At 44.1% G+C, this 11088-nt stretch overlaps 1 protein-coding gene across 1 annotated transcript in view; it reads right to left on the bottom strand.

The window, feature by feature from the left end:
• Arsg (arylsulfatase G) overlaps positions 1–10839 on the bottom strand; it is a 132081-nt gene extending 121242 nt beyond the window's left edge. Inside the window, exon 1 of the mRNA XM_036196971.1 lies at positions 10617–10839. The gene's annotated coding sequence lies outside the window, so the exon portion shown is untranslated. The remainder of the gene's footprint in view (positions 1–10616) is intronic.
• Positions 10840–11088: the final 249 nt, after the last annotated feature.

Here is an 11088-nt window from a genome sequence, read left to right as displayed (position 1 = left end):
TACTACGAATGTTCAATACGATTTAATATTTATAACTGATTTCTGAGGAATCAACTCCAAGTTTATTCTGTTTACTGCATGAGATAAGAAAATGTATGCCCATTTCAGTATGTCAACAATCAGAAGTGTAAATGTTGGGAAGGGGAAAAAAAAGAAGAAAAACACAGGATCACTGATTTGTTCTGTATGAGTCACATTCTGGTACTTCTAGATTTACAATAAATTTTGGCTTTTTATTTAAACAGTCTGATGTTCTTCTGTATTGAAGTGATTTTAGAAACTGTAAAATCTTTGAGCTACCTCAGGACACAGGATTCTCAAGGCAATGAGATCTTTTTTTTTTCCATCCATAGTCAGGAAGTAGAGAAAAATGCTCAGAAACTTTTAAAAAAGTTTTCTTAGGGGCTGGAGAGATGGCTCAGAGGTTAAAGAGCACTGGCTGCTCTTCCAGAGCTCCTGAGTTCAATTCCCAGCACCCACATGGTGGCTCACAACCATCTGTAATGAGATCTGGCGCCCTCTTCTGGCCTGCAGGGACACATGCAGACAGAACAATGTACACATAATTAATAAAATAAATCTTTAAAAAATTAAAATCAATCATTAAAAAAAAGTTTTCTTAGTTCTTTGATAATTTCATACAGTATATTTTTAATTTAAGTTTAGTTTATGTTTATTTGTATTTTGCTTGAATGTATATCTGTGTGAGGGTGCCAGATCCCCTGGACTGGAATTACAGACAGGTGTGAGCTGCCATGTGGGTGCTGGGAATTGAACCTGGCTCCTTTGGAAGAGCACCCAGTGCTCTTAATTGCTGAGCTATGTCTCCAGTCCCCACACAGTGTATTTTTCAACATATTCAATCCTCCCAAATTCACTCCCACCTCCCTCCCACCCCTACTTCGAATCCTTGGTTTTGTTTTTGTTTTTGTTTTTATAACCCATGGAGTCCAATTTGTGTAGTCATGGGTGTGAAGCAAGGTGGACCTATCAGTCCACTCCATTAAAGACAATGGAACTCTCCCTTCCCTGAGGCTCTCAGTAGTGCCTTAGCTGAGCTGGGGACTCAGGAGCCGCCCCCATGCATGCTGGAATGTTGTCTAGCTCGCTCTTGTGCAGGCAACAGCCACTGAGATCACAAGCGCAGCGGATCTGTCAGGTCAGAAGACTGGCTTTGCTCCGGTTCTCCCCGACCTCTGGCTCTTACAGTCTTCTCAGCTCCTCTTTCGGGATAGTCCCTGAGCCCTGGTTGCGGGAGGGAGGTGGTATAGATGTCCTGTTTGTACCTGAGCACTCCACGGATACATTCTCTGCATAACACTAAAACTGTTCCTTTATTTATTTAGACAGTTTCACAGGCTGACCACAAACTCTTCGGTCCCTGCCTCAGCCTCCATGTACACTACATTCAGCTGACCTCTTTTTTTTTTTTTTTATTCCTTCTGTTTTGTTTTTTTGAGGCAAGATCTTGCTACATAGCCCGGCTGTCCTGGAACTCTAGCTTTGTAGACCAGGCCTCTGGCCGGGATTAAAGATGAGCACCATGATGACCGCTTGACCACTTCTCTTCTACTGACTCCTATAAATTATTTTGAAATGCTTTGGAAAATAATTCAAAGGAAAAAGAAGAATTAAATAATGGACCACAGGACAGGTAAAAATTAAATAGCCTAATCACATGAAAAGAAACATTCTCAATTTAAAAACTGAAACATAATTTAACCTGAGAATCCAATTCTCCTCCTCCTTTTCTACTTTTCCGTCTTCTTCCTCCTCTTTCTTTTCTTTCTTGCCTTCCTCCTCCTCCTCCTCCTCCTCCTCCTCCTCCTCCTCCTCCGTCTTCTTCATACCGGATCTCAATTTTGCCCTGCCTGGTTTACATAATCCAGACTGGCCTCAAACTCATGGCAATCCTCCTGCTTCATCCTCTTCCATGTAAGAGGTAAATGCCCCCATTCCTCAAAGAATTTTAATTCTTTTTTTTTTTTTTTTTTTTTTGGTGTGTGTGTTATAAGGGTGCACTTGTGTGTGTGAGAGTGTGAGAGACAGAGAGAGAGAGAGAGAGAGAGAGAGAGAGAGAGAGAGAGAGAGAGCGAGCAGGTGCCTGAGGAGTCCAGAAGAAAAATGTTAAAATGGTGTGATGTTAAATGTACCCCAGAGGTACACTATTGGGAGGCAGGGTCTAGTGAAAGGAAGTCAGGCTATTGAGGGTATGCACTTGAAGGAGATGCCAAAACTATTCAGTTGCCATTGTAAGTCTGAAGCAGTCACAGACTGTAAATGAAAGGACATGGCTGCCTTCAACAACATTTTTATCATGGTTTTGGAAATCCAGATTTCATAAAAATAATCACATGTGAAGTATTTGAGTTTTGGGGAAATGTTAAGGCATTATTTTCACTCACAATCTAATAAAATACAAACTGGAGGGGATGGAGAGATGGCTCAATACCACTCTTGCAGAGGACCTAAGTTCAGTTCCCAACACCCAAGTGGGGCAGCTTACATCTACCAATTACTACAGCTCTGGGGGAGCTGACACCCTCTTCTGGACTCCTCAGGCACCTGCTCTCTCTCTGTCTCTGTGTCTCTGTCTCTCTCTCTGTCTCTCTCTCTCTCTCTCTCTCTCTCTCTCACACACACACACACACACACACACGTACACAACTGGAAATAAACTAGATCTTAGAAAGAAAGATGTGGTACTGACTAAGTGGCAGACACAGCAAGCAGGGGGTAAATGCGGGAAGGGGAAAAACAAAAGAAAACACGGGATCGCTGATTTGTTCTGTATGAGTGACATTCTGATGCTTCTAGACTTACAATCAATTTATGGCTTACTATTTAAAGAGTTTGGTGCTCTTCTGTATTGAAATGCTTTTCCTGATTTCAGAAACTAATATCTTTGAGCTATCCCAGGATACATAGGATTCTCAAGGCATGGGTATTACAACTTTTTTTTTTTTAGTCAGGAAGCAGAGAAAAATGCTCAGAAACTTTTAAACATATTTTTTTCTTAATTCCTTGAGAATTTAATTCCAGAACTTGGAAGACAAGTCAAGAAGATCATGAAATCAAGGACAGCTTGGTCTACATAGTGGTAGAGCGCTCCCGGGTTCGATCCTCAACTCAAAAAGAAAAAAGAAAAAAAAAAAAGATGAAAAATGATAGAGGAAGGCACCCAATCATGACCTCTGACATCCACACACTCAGGCACAGGAGAGCCCACCTTTACAAATGTGTACCCACCCCGACACGGCGGTGGTGCATGCCTATAATCCCAGCACTCTGGAGGCAGAGCCAGGCGGATCTCTGTGAGTTCGAGGCCAACCTGGGCTACCAAGTGAGTTCCAGGAAAAAGGCACAAAGCTACACTGAGAAACCCTGTCTCGAAAAACCAAAAAACAAACAAACAAAAAACAAAACAAATGTATACCCGCCCCCCCAACATGTATACACACAAGATCATCAAAGTCATTTTTCTAAATGTTCATTATTTTGGTACTAGAGAGATGGCTCAGCAATTAAGAGGACTGGCTGCTCTTCCAGAGGACCCAGGTTTAAGTCCTACCACCCACGCGGCGGCTCACAACCATCAGTAACTCTAGTTCAAGGGAATCCAATGCCCTCTTCCAACCTCAGAGGGCAACAGGCGAAGATGTGATGTACAAACACATATGCAGGCAAAATACCCACACACATTAAAATAATAGTTTTTCATTGTGATTTATGTGTATGAGTGTGCACCACTTGTGTGCAGTGCCTACAGAAGCCAGAATAGTGTGTCAGGTCCCCTGGATTGGAGTCACAGACATTGTGAGCTCCCATGTGGATGCTCAGAGTTGAACCTGGGTCCTCTGGAAGAGCAGCCAGTACTCTTAACCACTGAGCCATCTCTCCAGCCCCTCATCAAAGTAACCTTTATACCATAGGTGTCAAAGACAGGCAAGATCAATACGTTAATTAACTAATTAATGGGTTTTATTTCCCATGATGACTCTTTTCAGCCCATTATTTTCTGTCCTTGTGTATATACCGTGTCCTTCTGTATGAATGTAGATTGTGTGCCTCTGTCTAGTTAAGGTCACATGCCTTCTTGAGGCAAATGTATATCTTTATATACTGTTTCCAAACCTTTTATCAATTTATCTTTTTTTTTAAAAGCAAGGTCTTATGTAGCCCAGGCTAGCCTTCAACTGACTATGTAGCAGAGAATGACTGTAAACTTCTGATCCTCTTGCTTCTACATTCTAAGTGCTGGGATTATAGACGTGGTTGCTTTGCCCAGTTTTATGGAGTGTTGGGGATCAAACCCAGGACCTGGTTCGTGCTAAGCAGGTACTCTACCAACTGAGCTACATTCCTGGTGCACAAAGTTACCAATTTTATTCTCCTGCAATACATAGCTTCAAGGCATCTATTTATATCTGGTACAGAGTAGAAAACATACCTTATGTCTGAGTTTCAATAGACTAAATTCAAGTCACCTAGAGGTATTTATTACACATAAATTTCCACACTCTGTCCAAAATAAGCTAAAAATCAAAGTCATTAGGAAGAGCCTTGAACTCACTATGCAGCCAAGGACAACCTTGGACTTCTGATCCTCCTGCTTCCACCTCCCACGTGCCAGAATTACAGGCCTGTACTACCATGTCCAGCATGATCCTTATTTTCCAAAGCTCCTACATTTTGGAGTTCACTGATAAGTAATCTAGTGTTTAGAAGCCATAGTTTTGAAGTTTTAAAGTCATTAAAATCAGCCTATCTAAAGGCTATTTGGACATGTTACGGCGCACTCCTACAGATACACAGAACACTGAGAAATGAGAGGCAGTCCTTGTCTCCAGGCGTGTCTCTAAGCCAGCTCCATCACCTCCAACAGGTGGGCCAGAGACTAGGTCCCCCTGGTGTTCATTCTTATAGTACTTCTAAAGGCACAAGCCAAAAACAGTGTCCGGGAGGAACAGTTTGGGTTTTCACGCAAAAACGAAAAAGTAAAAACCAAATAGGAATTACTTCGGTGCTTACGGCTTCCTTGGAGAGGAAATCAGACAGCAAGCCTGCTGTTCCAGAACTCTTCACCAACAATCACTGAGAGTGAACATAACGTGGGCCACACATCTGAGTCATTTATTTGCCTCACTCGGGAAGACAAACATGGTAAGGGCCTGAGCAACTTACTTCCTTAGACTCAAACATGACATCCCTCCTCTCCCGATCACTCCGTCCTTAGACTCGTCTTTGCTGCTGAACTCCAGCCTCACAATGACCACAGTGCACTCTGGCCCTTCCTCTACTAAAACTATACCGACCTTTACTATCTCTACAAATTCCTTCAGAACTTCTGTTTTTGTTGTTGTTTGGTTGGCTGGTTGCTTGGCTTTTTTTTTTTTTTTTTTGGGGGGGGGGGGTTGGCTTAGGCTAGCTTCAAACCCACTACATAGCAAGGATGACCTTGAACTGACCCACCTGCCTCCATCTCTTAAGTGCTGGGATTATAGGCTTGTGCCCTGACACCTGTCTCTACTTTCTAAATATATCCAGGATCTGACTGTATTCTCATCCCTGCTTCTCTCTTTGATACAAGCTAATATCATAACTGTATTATAGCAATGATCTTCCAGCTTGTTTGCCTGCTACACACTGACCCCTCCTGAAATTCCCACATAGCAGCCATGATAAAGCACAACCAACCACAGCTCTTCAAATATGGACCCTAGATGAACCACATGACGCTATTACTTTCCCCTGGTCCAACTCTGCCGACCTCTAACTGATCCCCCCACCCCTATGAGTGTTTGGCTGGCTTTGTATGTCTGTGCACCACAGGCATACAGTGCCTGCAGAGGCCAGAAGAGGGCGTCAGATCCTCTGGTCCTGGAGCTGCCATGTGTCCACTGAGCCAGCCCTGTCAGTTCTTACAGTTCAATTCAAGGTTGTCTGTGCCTGGTACACCCCTCCATCCAATGTGCATATGATGTATTCTTTTAATTTGCTTATTCCCAAATGCCAGCCTTATGGATTCCTTTCCTACTGTCCTATCCAAAACAATAGCTCAATTGGTAGAGGGATCATCTAGTAAGCAGTAAGCCCAGAGTTTACTGCACAAAACCAGATGTGGTGGCACATACATGTAGGATCCAGAGTTCAAGCCTTCTTGGACTGGATGAGAACGTATCTCAACCCCCAAGTCCAAATGAATTTGCTTCTATTCCTTTACTCTGACTCTATGCTATAAAAGCCCTGATTTACTCCATGTTTCTGTCTCTTCGTCTAGAAAATTAGGGGAGATTTTTCTTCATTGCCATATAGATCATGAAGGATTTGGCAAGTCCTAGCACATAGCACCTGGTATTAAAATATTAAGAGATTAAACATGCAAATGAATGTATTTTGTTATTCTTCACTGACAAACTCCTTTGTCACACATGTTTTTAAAGCTGGTATCTATATACAATGACAGCTCAAGAGCCTGGTACTACTTTAAAGAGCTTGGTGGGTCACGGGGAGCTGAGAGCATTGTGCACACAAACCACTGTGGTTCCGAAACCCAAAGATGGAGCTCAAGACAGCCAGAAGAGTGTATATAGTATATATGGTATATAGTAAGAGTACAGAGTGTATATATAGAGTCTATAGTAAGTATATATAGTGTGTTGGCTGTAAGGACCAAACACTGACTGATCTGTGAGCAGAAACTACAGGCTGCAGATGGAAGAGATGAGCGCTAAGTAGGCATGCAAATGGAGGGCTGTGAGATTAATATATTACCCATGCACATTTTGCTTTAATTAGTCTGCTTCCTATGTCTGTGTGTGCCTCCTCCTACCTTCTGCCCACAGCCACGTGGCCCAAGCTGACCTGGAGCTTCTGTATAACTGTCCCATCTATCCTTAAATTCACCATTCTGAAGCTATCGCTTCACAAATTCTGTGGTTACAGGTGTGAACACCCTGCCTGGAGCCCAGTAGATACTGACTGACACATGGAAACTGTACACAGTTACAGAGCACAGTATGACATTTTAGTACATCTATACACAACAAGCAGTGAGGTCAAATCAAAGTAATTGGCACATCTACCATCCCAGGTATTTCTTGTTTGTTTGATTGTTTTTGAAGACAAGGTTTCTCTGTGTAGCCCTGTCTGTACTTGATCTCGCTCTGTAGAACCAGGCTGGCCTCCAACTCACAGAGATCCGCCTGGCTCTGCCTCCTGAGTCCTGGGATTAAAGGTGGGTACCACCATCACCTAGCATCCCAGACATTTTTGAATGTCTTTGTGTTGACAACATTCCAAGTCCTTTCCACTAGCTATTTTTGCAAAGTACAATTATTGATCTGGGTGTGTGGCTCAGTTGTAGAACACTTTCCTAACACACAGGCAGACCTGGGCTCAGTCTCCAGCACTGCAGAGAAACAAATGAAATACAACTTGGCTGTTTCTCTCTCTCCTCTTCTATGTGGTGCTGGGGATGAACCCCAGGCTTCATAAATGTTAGACATGCACTATCTATCACTGAGGGATATTTGTAGTCCATAATTCACTTCCTATGTGTGATGGTTTATTATTATTATTATTACTATTACTACTACTATTACTATGTGTGGTGTGTGTGTGTGTGGTGTGTGGTGTGGTGTGTGTGTGTGTGTGTGTGTGTGTGTGTGTGTGTGTGATGTACTACAGTGCACAGACAGAAGCCAGAGGATAACCCAGGGATCAAACCTAGAACATCAGGCTTGGCCACGAGCACCTTTACACACGGAACCATCTCACTAGCCCACTTCCCTTTCTAAATGGTTCAGGTGATAGCAAGTGCTTCCCCAACACGCCACCTCTTTTTCCACAGACTGATTCTTCTGATTCTTCACCCACCCCAGATGGGCCCTTCTGGATCAGAAAAGAAGCTGAAAGAGAGCTTAGCCCCAGAAGCCCCTTTATAAACAAGCTGGAAACCAGTGGCTTGGTTTCTCACCGCTGGTGTTTTACGTGCACGAGGTCACATCTGAGGGCAACACAGAACTTGACCTTAGAACAGCTTGAATCGGGTCCAGTTTTTGCCACTGGCTTAAATGTCACACGTTCACTGGGCTGTTACAGCCCTATATCCACATGCGCTAAATCAGGGCATCTTCAACTTTCCCATTTGTGACCCCTTTTTCTCAGCTTGAAAAATTTTTGTGACCCAGGTATGGGAAGTATACAAAACAAGTATTCAGGTCAAACATTACATAAATCATAAATTCCCCTAAAAACAATTCTTATTAAAGATGAAAACAAACTTGAATCCTAATGAGATGGATGTAGTTGTTTCTTTTTACATAAAGAATTAACTTTTGAGAGGCAGGTGGATCTCTGTGAGTTCGAGGCCAACCTGGTCTCCAAAGCGAGTTCCAGGAAAGGCACAAAGCTACACAGAGAAACCCTGTCTCGGAATTAAAAAAAAAAAAAAATTAACTTTTGGACTGGGGGTGGAGCTATGGTAGAGCACTTACTATGTATGAAGGCCTGAGTTTGATCCCCAGGACACACACACACACACACACACACACACACACACACACACACACACACGGGGTGGGGGTGCGATTAAATTATGGCTGAGTGTCTGATAATGCATCTTTAACATTTTCCACAGCTCTTGCATTGGATTGTTTTAAATCTTCAGTGCCGAAAATGCCTCTTCTCATTAAAAACACGGCACAAAGTGGGAGGACTATATTCATTCAGGGCGACTTGAGAAGTTGTTAGAAATTCTGTCCTGATCTCAAGCCAAATTCATCGTATGAATTTTGTTTGAATGTTACATTGAGTCAACAACTCAAATGTAAACTTCTAGAAGGAAACATTTAACATAAGAAAATCTAAACTATACTAACAATACATGCTGAGGAATGGCTATAGAAAAATATTAAATGTTTTCTACAATTAACACCACAACCTTTCCATAGGATAGTCCGGGGTCTCAGCTGAGGAGTTTGGGGCATTTTTCACTGGAGATGTGTGATATGATCTCATGTGCTGTGTGCTCAGACTCAGGGATGCAGTGAATCTGCAGTGTGACACAGACATGCCCTGCCAGGGACACCTCATATACATTTGATTTTGAATTCATTTTTGGTCATTGCACTTCTAAAGATATTTTTAAGTGTATTAGTATTTTGCCTGCATCTGTTTATGTGTAACACATGCATGCAGTAACCACAGAGGACAGAATAGGGCATTGGATGCCCTGGAACTGGAGTTACAGATGGTTGTAGGCTACCATATGGGGTGCTGGGAACCAAACTCAGGTCCTCTGTAAGAGCAGCCAGTGTTCCTAACCACTGAGCCATCTCTCCAGCCCTAATTGCACATCTGGAAACCTTTTTTGTTTGTTTTGTTTTGTTTTTCAAGACAAGGTTTCTCTGTGTAGCTTTGAGCCTTTCCTGGATCTCGCTCTGTAGACCAGGCTGGCCTCGAACTCACAAAGATCCGCCTGGCTCTGCCTCCCAAGTGCTGGGATTAAAGGCGTGCGCCACCACGGCCTGGCCGGAACCTTACTTAGTTACCATTTTTTTGTACTCCCACACTCAGTTATAGGAGCCCACGTGGGGTTACTATCCACAGTTTAAGACTAAACAATCTCTCATGTATAACTTCACAACTCTGCTTTCCCAAACTGAAATATATCCCAAGGAAGTGCCAGGCCCTTGGCAATGAGAGGAAGGTCTAAAAAAAAAAAAAAAAAAAGTACAAGTCAGGAAGGGTAGTGAATGCCAGCGATCCCAGTTCTAGGGGGTTAAAAGCAGGAGGATTGGCATAAGTTTGAGGCCAGCTTAAGGCTACATAGTGAGTTTGAGGCCAGTTCTAGGCTACCTGGTGAGACCCCATCTCAAACAAAATCAAGAAGGAAGGAAGGGAGGGACGGAGGGAGAGAGGGAGGGAGGTAAAATTTCTCATGAGCGCCACCTGGACTGTGAGGCAAAGACCCTCCTGTACCACATCCCTAGCTCAGCCTCGTCTACTGCTGCCTTGGTCTTAAATGCATATCTTCCCAGGTAGACTCCGGGGTAGCATCAGTCCAGAACTGCTGCGCTGTCCAACACAGCCCCACAGTCCCACGGGGCAGCCAGCCAGAGTTGAGATGGCAGATGAGGTTTTAAAAGACTTGGTCAGCAAACGAGTATAAAATCTCTCTCAACCCCTACAGTGATTGCGTGTTGAGATGGCATTTTGGTGGCACCGGAATAAATGTTTCTTTTTCCATTTGTCAGAAGGTCTACTGGACGACTTAAAATTACGTGTGTGGCTTGTGGTGGTTTTCTATGGGACAGAGTCGCTCCAGAGAAAAGAATCCAGAAGGTGACTAAAACTAACTGGGTTTTGTTGTTGTTTTGGCGGTGCTGGGAAAATGAAGCCATGAATTTGTATGCAGGAGGACTACCACTGGGCTACACCCCCAACCGGATATTCAAGCTTTTGGCAGAAGAGCTTTGCCTGTGCTCTGAAGTAGAACTGATTCCACCCACGGCTCAGGTGCCATGGCATCCAGACCGTCCAAGGCTGGGCTGTGGGAGTCGGGGTGGCCGGGGCCTCCCCGCAGCGGGGTGTGCCAGGGTGTGGTGGTTTACCTGGGTTCCTGACGCCCTGCAGGCCAGGCTGCCGTCTCCACTGCTCCGGGGGCGGTCACAGGTGTCGCCGGCCACCAGCTGTCCGCCGAGGGGTGGCTCTGAGCACAGCTGGAGACAACGACGAGCTTCCTGCCGGGGAAGGGCCGGATCGACGGCTATAGCAGTCCTGCCCGCTGCCTGCTTGGATTTTATCACTGGGGCTTCAGAGAGGAAACAAGCAACAATCCGGGCCTCTGTTCTTCCAGGGGTTTGGGATGAGTCATAGCCGTGTCGAGGAAATGTTTGCTTCCAAAAGCAAGCCCGGGGCACGCTTGTGATGCCAGCCCTGGAGAGGCTCTGAGGCAGAAGGTCGCCAGATCAAGGCCAGCCTGAACTACATACTGAGACTTGGTCCCACAGAACCAATAGCAATGAAATAATAAAGGAATAAGTACAAACTGGACAAAAACCCTTGCCCATTACTCCTGTTCAG

The sequence above is a fragment of the Onychomys torridus genome, chromosome 8 (genome assembly GCF_903995425.1).
Source record: "Onychomys torridus chromosome 8, mOncTor1.1, whole genome shotgun sequence".
In the NCBI taxonomy this organism is placed as follows: domain Eukaryota; kingdom Metazoa; phylum Chordata; class Mammalia; order Rodentia; family Cricetidae; genus Onychomys; species Onychomys torridus.
Note: the sequence above shows the minus strand (reverse complement) of the source record. Positions and strands in the feature narration are given on the sequence as shown.